This window comes from Lissotriton helveticus, chromosome 7, assembly GCF_964261635.1.
Source record: "Lissotriton helveticus chromosome 7, aLisHel1.1, whole genome shotgun sequence".
Taxonomy (NCBI): Eukaryota; Metazoa; Chordata; class Amphibia; order Caudata; family Salamandridae; genus Lissotriton; species Lissotriton helveticus.
The window spans coordinates 254,052,158-254,063,960 of NC_136068.1; the positions used below are offsets into that span (position 1 = coordinate 254,052,158).

Sequence of the window (11,803 nt, forward strand, 5' to 3'; positions counted from 1 at the left end):
TCTATTTGTTTTTTAAAACATCTATTTATCTAACACCAAAGTCATGTATAAATTAATATGGCTCGATAAGAGGCTCGAACCTGGTTTCACAGCACCAAAGTCGGCTGCGCTAACCATCAGACCACATCCTCTCTCCTTTGGTGTGGACCTGCAGTTTTGATGGTACATATTCAAACCAAAGTCATGTATACATTTTTACAACTTCACACCAAAATCGGAACATACATATTGAGCCCAAAGTCATGTATACATTTCTACAACTTCACACCAAAATCGGAACATACATATTGAGCCCAAAGTCATGTATACATTTCTACAACTTCACACCAAAATGGGAATCCCCGCTTTCTCCCATGCGAGCTCATTTTGTAATGCGCTGATAGTCACTGAAGAGGGCAACGTCTGAGGCTGCTTGGGAGGCAGAAGCGAACCCCCCTCCCCCTCCCCACACACACACAGTGTGACATATGTACTTAATGTATGTTACGGTAGCGGATGGCGCGAAGTCACACAGTGATTGGCCTGCACGTGGACCACTGGACCAGCCAATCCTGGCGCTGCATGCAGCGCCAGGATTGGCTAGGGGGGCACCATGACTGCTCGCCCAGTCGCCGTCGCCCTTTAGAACCCCTGGGGCTGCAGGCCGCCCCCTGGTCCTCTCTCTAAGGGGGACTTCAGCAGGGAAACTATCTGCGCATGCTCGGGCTGGTTTCTTCCCAAACATTCACTTGCGCAGTACTGCTGCAGCTGAGTGAACTGTCACTCAAGCTGCAGCAGGCCCAGTCCCCCCCCCCTGCACACTCCGGAAAAGTCGGGTGTCTCACGGATTCCCGGCCGGCGGGTAGCGCGATCATTCTATATTTTTATTTTTATTTCAGCGACGGCGCGGTAGGTCCATGGGGATTAGTGGGGCTACGCCCCTACGCCCCAATGGCCGCACCACGCCTGCTGTGGGGGTGATTGGCTCTAAAATAGATGGATGTGAAGGATTCTGACAAAAAATATTCGAGAAGTGACCCACCCACTCTTTCGGGGGGGGATGTAACATCCGATTTTTGGTTGACTATTATCCATAAAATATGGTCTGTTTATTACTTCCCAAAATGCCCTGGAGTCTCTCAGTACAGCAGCATTCTTAAGGTCTACCCATGCTTGCTCTCTTATTTCCTGTTTACTTATGCCTAGGAGGGTTTTATTTGAGGATCTACACTGTCTTATTGCCTCTCTATTACAGGGATGCAACTTTAGTGACTCCTTTAGCTGTTTAACGGCCGCTGTGCAATCTGACGAGGCATACATATTTTTTTAATCAAAGGTGCTTCTTCTTTGGCCTCTGGGCTTATTGGAGACACTTGAAGTTTGACCTCTAGAAATTCCTCGCTGTCTATCACCAGGAGAAGGTGGAGATACCACCAACACAGATCTTCGCGAAGGCCCTGCTGGGTAAAACTATGAATTTAGAGGTTGAGCCTCTTGATATGATTGAAATTGTGAAGTCTAAAATTGAGGAAATGATAGACCTTCCTCCTGATCTACAGTAACTGATTTTTGGGAACCTGAAGAAAGTTGTTATTTGTCTGATTACACCGTTCAGAACGAATTTACACTTCTACTCTGCACCTTGTACTAAGACTTTGTGTTGGTGCAAAGAAAAGGAAGAAGACGCCTTACCCACCATTTGATAAGTACAAGCATAAGAGGTAGAAGGTTAATCCAGCTGAACCAGGTGATACACATTTTGGCTGGTGTCATTTCATTTCCTTGCTGGCAAGTTACAGTAATGCTTGTTCCAAACCCCATTTAACATCGTATTATAAAATCAGATTTGTGGAGGTGGCAATGTGAGACCTGAAAATATATGTGTTCTGTTGCATTTTGTTGTGGTGGTAATGTGTTGTCTTTTTGATCTCTAGGTTTTTGTGCTGCATTATTGCGATGTAATATTGTGGAGTTGTGCCATTATCCCTGAGCTGCAGTCTGCTTTAACCGTTTGTTGTGTTTTAGCCTGGTATGTTTTTATTATGTTTTAATCTTGATATCTGTTATGTTGTTGTGTCATGGTCTGTTGTGATGTGCAATTACTTCAGAGATGTAAACAAATGCTGCTATATTTCCAGCGAAAATTGAGAACAAAGAAGGCTCAGGTCCTAAAACCTCCTGGACTGGACCACTGTAAATACAAGAGAAAAGAGTGTGTCTAGAAGGACTAGTTTGCCCTCTTTAAAAAGAATACCCTAGACCATCAATTCGAGGGTTCTTGCAGCCAGATTCATGAAGCAAAAATCGGCTCGCAAAGGGCCAGATTCTGCGAATCTGGCCCTTTGCAAGCGCTTTTTTTGCATTTGGGATTCATCATCCCAAATGCAAAAATCGCAAAATTTGAAATCGCTAAATTGCGAGGAATTGCATTTAAGGAATCTCTATTTGAAATTCCTTAAATGCAAATCATGAACCATTTTAGAATTGCGAATTCGCAATTTTTGGCCGCTATTTACCGCGAAGTCTGACTTTGTGGTAAATAGCGAAAACTTGGAAAAATGCACTTTAGTGCATTTTTCTAAGTTGGATGTTACACACACACATGTCCTTTGGTCATGTGTGTGCGCAACACCAGTGTAAATCACCATTTCAGGGGTGCTACAAGGTGTCCTTTGGACACCCTGGCATCCTTGAAATCGCTTCCTTATTTGCGATTCACTAATTGCGAATCGCAAATAAGGATTGACTCCCCATTCATTCCTATGGGCCTTTGGCCCATAGGAATGAAAGGGGAGTCATTCCTTCTTAGCAATTAGCGAATCGCAAATAAGGAAGCAGTAGAAATCGCTATAAATTTTGCGATTTCTTCATGCATCCCGTTTTGCGAGTCTTTAATAGCGATTCCTTAATAATCTCTATTAAGGACTTGCAAAAGAGGAGCATGATGAATCTGGGGATTATTGCTTTATTTAGCTTATTTTAAACTATTTAGATTAGCGAAGCAAATAAATATTTTTTCATGTCCTAGAAAAGAAACCTTCCATTTACAGAACACCACATTTAAAAAAACACATTTATACACAATGTTATATTCCACTTAAAAACGAAAAAATTCAAAGACAAAAATGACAAGTGAAACAAACTTAGACAATCGTGTGAAATAACATTAACATTGAAAGTACAACACCAGTCCTAGTTTTGACATAAGGCACCAAGCGGACGTTAGATTCTTAACTAGACACTGTTAATTGTCCTGCCTAGGCCAAGAGACGGGGGTTATGCCTTCAAACCAATGTTGCCTACACAAGAGGAAAAAAATATTACTACATTCCTTAAGGCACAATATATACACAATCCCCTGAGCTCACAAGAGCCAACGCGTTTCGAATCCACACAATTCACGGATTCTCCCCAGGACTTGGACAAGCTTGATATCTATAAAAAACAACAAAACCATAAGTGAATATTTTATGTTTCCTAAACTGCGACCCAAAGAATATTTACAACAGATACTGCATTTAATTGAGTACCTTAAAAGCGGCACGATGTGCATCCGCCCTGGGTGTAGAGGAATAGTTGAAACCTCTTCTAAGTGCCTGACGGTTCAATTTGCCATGAGATGTGATGAAAAATCTAGGGGGCAAGATAATGACCAAAACATTACGTTGCGCGTACATATGACTGTATTTATACATGCTCTGGTGTTCACAAGCTTTAGGGTTTAGTAAAGGGCGACCTTTACCTTTAGTTAGAAATCCCAGTTGCCACAGAGACTTTACAAAGTTGTACTAATGGCTTGACTGTAGCCAGTAATTGGCGCCTCACTGTTGGAAAACAATGTTTCATTAATTGTTTTTATGTCTAAAGCCTCTCAAAATCGACATAAGTACTCTAAATCTGTTTATCTGCCAGGGGAATCAGTTTCACTCTATGAGGCTGCTCAGGTGACGCCCATCCCGATTCTACGCTTCTTTAAACTTAGCCGAAAGTGGAAACGGTAAAACTTACTAAAACACTTGACCTAAATGTACTTTCCTATTTATCAAGGCGGTGCCTCATGGCGCTTACCTGGATTAAATTGTTTTAGAACATTCTCCACACACCCGATGTCTGCTACAATTCAGCAAACATTTGAGTGAAGCAAGGCACTTCCTTTTAACTTGGCAGAGATTCCCCAGGAAGTTACAGAGTTTCCCGGGAATTCTGGTACTGGTAGTACTCAAATGAGTAAAGCACTCACTTTGGCTGCTGGAAAATCCAAAATGGATTATTAACTCATGGGCTCAAATATCGACGTTGTTGGTAAAATAGCCTGATTTAAGTGTAATGTATGTACCCAGGATATAAATGTATCTTGAAACATGAAATATTTAGAGCCCTAAACAAAGCAAATCACCCGACAAAAATACTGAAATTAGGGGGAATGTCTAAAGTTGTAACTACAGTTTTGTGATCTCAGACAATTCATTAAGCCCATGCAGGGCTGAGTCAAATTTTATAATGAGGAAAGCCTCCCTCTGCGCCAACCGGACTTCAGGGTCACCTCCAATCTGGTTGTTTTTCTTTATTTGGGACAAAACCATCCAGGTAAAATCAGTGTATAGGTGTTTTGAGGAGACAAAGTGTTCCATCATGGGTGCAGTGAGTATCTTATTTTTCATGCGACACCGATGTTGGGCAATGCAGTGACTCCTGACTTGTTTTGCCAATGTAAATCAGTTTACATGGACATGTAATGGCGTATACCACATTTATAGATTTACAATTCGTAAATTCATTATGGCGCAAGTCCTCTCTAGTCCGTCTGTGAATAATGTCCCTTCTTGTGTCGAATCACACACCGAACAGGTACCACATTTGTGGTGTCCCTGTATCTGTTGGAGGTTGAGCATGGTGCATAATGTAGATGGTATTTTTTAAAAGCCCGAAGAGCTAGTAACTTGCTACCCAATGTACCATTTCTTTTTTAGTGCAAAAAGTCGCAACCCCACATCTTTTATGGTTTCTTCAATCAGATGCCAGTTGCTTCGGATAATTTTTTTAATGGGATGTGTGTGTGGTCCAAACGTGGACACACATACATTTCGATCTGTTTGCCTTTCTGTCTTTTTTGTTAGTAAGTGCTCTCTCGGAGTAAACCATGCTCTTTTTAGTGACTGTTTTAATAATTTTTTAGGGTACCCCCTCTCTCTCAGTTTGTTGACTAGCCCCTCGGCATGTAATTCGAAGTCCTCTCTCCTAGAGCAATTCCGCCGGATACGCAAGAATTGCCCATAGGGCAAGTTGTTCTTAAGGTTGGACGGATGATAACTCTGATAGTGGAGGGAATTGTTCTTATCCGTGGGTTTGATGTGTAATGTGGTGATTAACCCACCTTGGGATGTTTTTACATTGACATCCAAAAATGGCAGATTCTTTTTGCTGAATTGAAGGCTAAATTTAATGTCAGGGCTACGATTGTTAAGCCACCCATGGAATTCTTTAAGCATGATTTGGGTATACAAGGGTATACAAGGATGAACAAGAAGAGACAGAAGGGACATTATTCACAAACGGACTAGGGCACTGGTGCCTTGTAGTGTAGTTCCTATTATCCCAATAGGCTCTGCGCATTGGAATAATACCTTCAATAGTAAAGGCCTAGACCAGACGTTAACTAGGTCTACTACTGTCGATATTAGACTTAAAGTTTTGGGTTTGCCAGCTAGCTCAGAGTTCACTAGAAACTTTCTCGAATGTTCAGGAAGGAATTAACTTCCCTGATTAGACAAGAAGGGATTTAGTTTCTGACAACCATAGAACATGACAACTTTGCTCTCCCCTAATCAAGAATGTATCTCGAGAGTCGTGTGAACAAAAGGCAATTTATTTTACTCAGTCAGTACGTGCATTCTTAGTCTTATCAGAATGTAGAGAAAAGGAAGAGACGGGCGTGTTCAATAAAAAGGTGTTATTTATTGATCAGTCTCTTTTCTCATACAAGAGAAATGGATCGATATTATTGCAATACTTATAGCTAAGTAAAGTGCATACATTAAAAGCAGAAGTATAAAATAATACTGTAAAAACATTGATATGGTTTCTAAGCCATAAGATGTTTAAAAATGAATAAAATATATTACATACACATATACATTTGACTAAACGTACTCAACTGGTGTTTCTAAATACGCCTACCCCGTGTACCTGACCTAAGCCTAATACGTGGGCGGGAATAGAAAGTTACAGTTTAAGTTAAGTTTGTTTTTGCCAAGTGAATAACTAAAGAATTTCTCTGCGAGGGGTTATTCAGTTCTGTACCTGGAATCTAGGTTGAATGAGGGATGGTATCTCTCTCTCTGGTCTCGATATTCCAGGCTGCCTGCGAGGGCTACCCGGAAACGCCGGTGCTGGATTTCTCGGCAGGAGAAAGCAGCTGTTCTCAGCGCGTCAGGAAGGCGGGGCTGCGCCAGCGGGGTCTGCTCTGCTCTTCGCTTCGGCAAGTATGGCTGCTCCGTCTCGTCACCACCGCGTGTCTTTGCATAGGGCAATATCGGTAATATTTATACCTTTAAGGTGCCGAGATTGACGTAAGGATGGACATAGATACGTCAATAAGGATGTCATACGACTTGCTCGTTAGCACATTCTTTTGCTGAAGTTCTCGGTGAAATCAAAACAATGGCCGCAGGGTTTTGCCCAGGTTGTCATAGGTTTGATTTGTTATGAGAACTCCGTATGCCTTATCAGGGGCTGGAGGAATATCGCTTGTCTAATTAGATCGCAAGCGTTATGACCTAATCAGATAACACGTTCCTGTGCCGTAGTGTGACTGCGTCAGATAACGGTATCTGCATCATGGGGGTTTTCTGCCTCATGGGCTGACTGCTAGTTAACTTGTTGGTTTGTTTAACCAGAATAGGGTCAGGAATAGGGGGATCGATTCAGAACCTATAGGAATACATCACAGCCTCAATGAATTTGCGAATTGTAAATCTAAAAACGTGGTATACTCCATTACATGTCTATGTAAACGGATTTACATTGGCAAAACAAGTCAGGATGTACATCACTGCATTGTCCAACATCGGTCTCGCCTGAAAAATAAGATACTCACTGCACCCATGGTGAAACACTTTGTGTCCTCAAAACACCTATACACTGATTTTACCTGGACGACTTTGTCCCAAATAAAGAAAAACCAGATTGGAGGTGACCCTGAAGTCCGGTTGGCACAGAGGGAGGCTTTCCTCATTATGAAATTTGACTCAGCCCTGCATGGGCTTAATGAATTTTCTGAGATCACAAAACTGTAATTACAACTTTAGACATTCCCCCTAATTTCAGTATTTTTGCCTGGAGATTTCCTTTGTTTAGTGCTCTAAACATTTCATGTTTCAAGATACATTTATATCCTGTGCACATACATTACACTTAAATCAGGCTATTTTACCAACAACATCGATATTTGAGCTCATGAGTTAAATGGATTTTCCAGCAGCCAAAGTGAGTGCTTTACTCATGTGAGTACTACCAGTACCAGAATTCCCGGGGACTCTGTAACTTCCTGGGGAATCTCTGCTGGGTTAAAAGGAAGTGCCTTGCTTCACTCAAATGTTTGCTGAATTGTAGCAGACATGGGGTGTGTGGAGAATGTTCTAAAACAATTTAATGCAGGTAAGTGGCATGAGGCACGCCTTTATAAATAGGAAAGTACATTTAGGTCAAGTGTTTTAGTAACTTTTAGCGTTTCCACTTTGGACAAAGTTTAAAGAAGTGTAGAATGGGATGGGCGTCGCCAGAGCAGCCTCATTGAGTGAAATTGATTCCCCTGGCAGGTAAACAGATTTAGAGTACTTATGTCGATTTTGAGAGGCTTTAGACATAAAAACAATTAATGAAACATTGTTTTCCAACAGTGAGGCGCCAATTACTGGCTACAGTCAAGCCATTAGTACAACTTTGTAAAGTCTCTGTGGCAACTGGGATTTCTAACTAAAGGTAAAGGTCGCCCTTTACTAAACCCTAAAGCTTGTGAACACCAGAGCATGTATAAATACAGTCATATGTACGCGCAACGTAATGTTTTGGTCATTATCTTGCCCCCTAGATTTTTCATCACATCTCATGGCAAATTGAACCGTCAGGCACTTAGAAGAGGTTTCAACTATAAAAACACTTCACTAATGGAACATCGTTTTCCAACAGTGGGGCGCCAATTACTGACTACAGTCAAGCAGTCAGTACAACTTTGTAAAGTCTCTGTGGCAACTGGGATTTCTAACTAAAGGTAAAGGTCGCTCTTTACTAATCTCTATAGCTGTTAATTGGCAAATATACCTCAGCCAAAGGGGGAGTACTCCAGCTGGCATTCATGGATTTATCGTCAGCTTTCGACCTGGTAAAACAGGTCAAAGCTCTGGACGCTCCTCCTAGAGATGGGGATGGAAAAAAGTCTTGTTCACTTCCTAGCTGACCTGCATCAGAACCTTACTGCACGGGTGAGGATCGACCAAGATGGGAACTGCACATGGCACTTTAGTTCTGGACGTGGAGTACGACAGGGCTGTATTTTAGCACCTTTGCTTTTTACTCTTTATATTAATAATTTAGGTAAGTTTTTAGATATAGCTAGCTTAGATGTCCCCAAAATTGGCCAGGAGCGCTGCCCGGTGCTTCTGTACGCCGACAATGCTGTTTTGTTATCGTGTAGTCGGCCTACAGAAGCTGCTGGTGGGATTTGGTAATTTTATGAATTCCTTGGATCTAAAGGTAAATATAGCCAAATCACACGTAATGAGTATAGGTCGCCAGAGCAAACGATCTTGCCGGGCTCTTTACTGTGAAGGATCTGAAGTTACTAGGGTAGCTTCTTTTATGTATTTGGGGGTTCTCTTTGATGAGAAAGGCACATGGGCTGCTCAACACAAACTTAAGGTTAATGGCATGGCTAAGGCAATCGCTGCCGTAAATGGGTTTGCCAAACGGTTGGGAACGAAACCCGTTGAGGCAATTGTGAACATTTATAAAGCTAAATGTATCGCAATTGCCACATATGGCTCCTCTATCTGGGGGTATAGACCCATGGAGGGGATACAGCTAGAGGAGAACAAATTTCTACGGGGTATATTATAGGTTCCCCAATCAACACCCACCTATGCTGTACACCAGGAATTGGGGGTAGCTTACATAACCAATACACTTAGGCTGGCGCCAGTTATTTTCTGGCTTAAATTATGGCTTAATCCCGAGTTAGACCTTAACCATAAATTGATCAGGGACTGTCTCACCCTGGATTATGCACACAAGATTAGGTGGCTTGTTTATGTAAGGGAAACATTGGCAACTGTTGGTCGACATGACCTCTATGATGATCCCGGGATGATTACGAAAATGGATCCCAGCGGGGTGAAGAAACAGTTTTTAAATTTGTGGGCAGTACAAAGGGAGGAATTGGAGTTGAAAAAAGTCACGGTAAAAGCACATTATCTTTTAAAAACTACGCCGTCGATGGAACCTTATTTGAAAATTGTGACCAGGTCTTTCCATCGCATTCTCCTTACACGCTTCCGTTTTAACTTAATTCACCTTTCGCTAGGGAACTCCAAGGGGTGGTGCAGGCTGGAAGAGCTAGGGCCATGCATCTGCGATGATTTCTCAGTCCAGGACACAATGCATCTAGTAATGTTCTGTGATTTGTATAGTGACATCAGGAAGATGTTTCTTTTTCTCCTACTAAAAAGAAAGGGCTTTATCCAAGTTAAGCCAGCCTTATTGTACTTACAGCTATTAAATGATCCCAATGAGATTTTTTATATAGCCAGTTTCCTTATGGCAGCTGTCAGGTTGAGAAATAGCCGTGAGGAGAGCCCATAACTAATGAGGTCTTATCTCTGATTTTATCTTTTTATACATTGTTTTTATGATTGGTATTTTAAATGAGGTTTATATCAAATATCTCGGATGTATTGTCACTTTTGCCTTGAAATGCACTTTACCTGACCCGTACTGTACCGCGTTTTTTGCACATAGACTGCTAATGCCGGATTGTATTATACTGTGGACATTTTATATTGTATTTTTGCACATATATGTTTGTATTTCGTCTTTGTACTTTTATGGTTTTAATTTAACCGAATAAAGTGGTTTGACTGACTGACTGACTATAGCTTGTGAACACCAGCGCATTGTATAAATACAGCCATTTGTGCGCACAACGTAATGTTTTGGTCATTACCTTGCCCCCTAGATTTTGCGTCACATCTCATGGCAATTTGAACCGTCAGGCACTTAGAAGAGGTTTCAACTATTCCTCTACACACAAGGCGGACGCACATCGCGCCGCTTTCAAGGTACTCAATTAAATGCGGTATCTGTTGTAAATATTCTTTGGGTCGCAGTTTATGAAACATAAAATATTCAATTATGGTTTTGTTGTTTTTTTATAGATATCAACCTTGTCCAAATCCTGAGGAGAATCCGTGAAATGTGTGGATTCAAAACACGATGGCTCTTGTGAGCTCAGGGGATTGTGTATATATTGTGCCTTAAGGAATGTAGTAATAATTATTTCCTCTTGTGTAGGCAACATTGGTTTGTAGACATAACCCCTGGTCTCTTGGCCTAGGCAGGACAATTAACGGCATCTAGTTAAGAATCTAACGTCTGCTTGGTACCTTATGTAAAAACTAGGACTGGTGTTGTACTTTGTTTCAATGTTAATGTTATTTCACACGATTTTTTCACTTGGCATTTTTGTCTTTGAATTTTTTCATTTTTAAGTGGAATATAACATTGTGTATAGAAGTGGTTTTGTAAATGTGGTGTTCTGTAAATGGAAGGTTTCTTTTCTAGGACATGAAAAAATATGTATTTGCTTCGCTAATCTAAATAATTTAAAATAAGCTAAATAAAGCAATAAGAACCCTAGAATTGATGGTCTAGGGTATTCTCTTTAAAGAGTGCAAACTAGTCCTTCTGGACACACTCTTTTCTCTTATATTTCCAGGCAAAAGCATCACTTTCCTTTTAAGTTCCAATGACAAACAACCATTTATCACTGTCAAAGGTGATAAAACAGGTCTAGCTTTTCAATCATTTCAGTCACCCAGCAGCCCAAAACAGTGCTGTGTTAAATTAGTACTTCAGTGCACTGCATGTGATACTGCTTGTACTGCTTGAATATTTCAAGGTTGTTGAGAATGCATAGATACACAATCTCTGCAGCGGATGTCCCCTAGCAGTGTGGTGCTGTAGTTTCCATGACCTGCCACTTTGATAGACATTACTGTGGCAATAGCTACCTGACTTTCTGTTTCAACAAGCCAGAAAGCATGCAAATGTATATGCGTGAAGAAACAAAATTGCTATGAGAAAAACAATAGAAGTTTGGCCATGAATGTCTGATAGCAATGTTACAAAAACATCTCAAAAGAATTCACACTTCTTCCTGGTATGGGTGGAACACTACATTCACAAAGAAAGGTACACATCAGCCCTTTTAATCAATCAGTGACTTGGCATTTACAACCCACATGACCTGAGCTGCTTGATGTCAAATGTAATGTACCCACAAGCATCTTTTTGAACAAGTAAATCAAATAGGCAAGTAATCAGGAAGCTTTTATTTTGTATCTTAACAGTTTATAGTAGGTATTGGGAACTCCCCTCTCATAACCTCAAAGAATAATGCACAGGGTGTTTTTGAGTAAAAACATATGATTACTATAAAAACAGTAGCGGTGCTACAGGACCCGGGTGGTGAGGTGGGGGTGTGAAAAAAGAAAAAAAAAACACTTACCTCAAAACGGCCGGCAGCTGCCTCGCCTCCGTCCTCTTCTTCCTG

At 41.2% G+C, this 11,803-nt stretch overlaps 1 long non-coding RNA gene across 1 annotated transcript; it reads left to right on the plus strand.

The window, feature by feature from the left end:
- The first annotated feature begins 1,912 nt into the window (after positions 1–1,912).
- On the plus strand, positions 1,913–11,268 carry LOC144766727 (uncharacterized). Its single transcript, XR_013597901.1, has 3 exons — positions 1,913–2,008; positions 10,208–10,310; positions 10,407–11,268. It is a non-coding gene; the product is annotated as an uncharacterized LOC144766727 (long non-coding RNA).
- Positions 11,269–11,803: the final 535 nt, after the last annotated feature.